The following is a 1,476-nucleotide window of genomic DNA, read 5'->3' on the forward strand; positions in this document are numbered from 1 at the left end:
CACCAACCCCTAGGTGGGATTAGCAGGGCTTTAAAAGGAGAGGCACCACAGGAGTCACATGACTCTCTGAAACAGCCTTCTGGGCATATGGCTGCCAACTGTTGTTCTGTTGCTCTTGCTCCTGTGTCTTTTGCATCAGCATGAAGTCAAGCAGGCCACTCAAATGCTAGTAAAAACTTTACCAGTTGATACTGGCATACCAAGCTGCTAGTAAAAGCCCAGGAATGGTGGAACCATCAACAACAACCTTCTCCATTGGGGGAACCAAGCAGCCTGGAGAAAGGGGTTGTGTTCCTTTAGATAAATAACTTTTTGACTACTCGGTGTAGATGATCGATAACTAGAAGTCTAATGAACCTCTGGCTCAAGATTATGACTGGTTTGACATTCTGTACCTTTAAGAGCTGCCTTACCCGCCCTGACTGTATCATCATCACTGACTCTCTTCACTTTCTGCCTATCTTGCAAAAGACAAATACTCTAAGAAAGAAAGAAAAAACCCTTCTGTACATCCCACATATATTTTAGGTCAGCTTGGCAATTATTCGAAGAGGGGCTGGTGTGCTCCAAGAATTACAGCCGATATCCAATCTACAGAGATCAGTTCCACTGGAGGAAACTATCACTTTGGAGGGTATGCCCTGACCTGGGGCTAGCCCACTCTCACTCAGAAACTAAGCAGGGTTGGTCCTGGTCAGTATGTGGATGGCAGAACACCAAGGAAGCCCAGGGCAACAACTCAAAGGCAGGCAATGGCTAAACCACCTCCAAATGTCTCTTGCCTTGACAACCCAACGGGTCTGCTGTAAGTTGGTTCAAAACTGATACTTTGGTATCACCTCTCCTGTGTTCCTCCCTTCCTCAATCTTCCCATGCTCCACCCCTAAATGCTGAAGAATTACTCAAAGAGTTGGCAGCTGAAGGGAAAGGCCTATTGCTTTTATCCCAAAGCACCTTCTTAGGGTCAGAACTCCCTTGATGAGTCCCTGTGCCTTTAACTATCAAATTCCTTTATTGGCCAACACTCTCTTTTGCTCAGATAGGAGCCATGGCTTCCTTTGTAGAATGTATTAAGCTTAGGCTATGTTGTAAATTATGTCTTTAAAAAAATTATCTCACCAGAAGAAGAAGCCAAAGCCAAAAATTATGTACCACTGCCAAAAGAAGAAGCCCAACTCTCTGCCCAATGGCTTCTAAGGCCATTGGTAGAAATGGTAGAAATAAATATACAGTAGAAATAAAAACTGTTATGCTATATCTTTACATAATTTAATGTGATCATATCTTTATTATAATTTATCATAATATCTTCACATAATTTAATTTAATGTGAGAGATTAAAAATTAAGTGGGAGGAGGTAGAAATTCAACAAGTTGCCAAATGATGTGGGAGGAAAAAACCCTGATCCTCAGGGGGTGATTATTTCCCAGGTGATGTTATTTAATTCCATGCCTTGAAAAGCTTCAGCTGCCTAG

The sequence above is a fragment of the Paroedura picta genome, chromosome 11, assembly GCF_049243985.1.
Source record: "Paroedura picta isolate Pp20150507F chromosome 11, Ppicta_v3.0, whole genome shotgun sequence".
Taxonomy (NCBI): Eukaryota; Metazoa; Chordata; class Lepidosauria; order Squamata; family Gekkonidae; genus Paroedura; species Paroedura picta.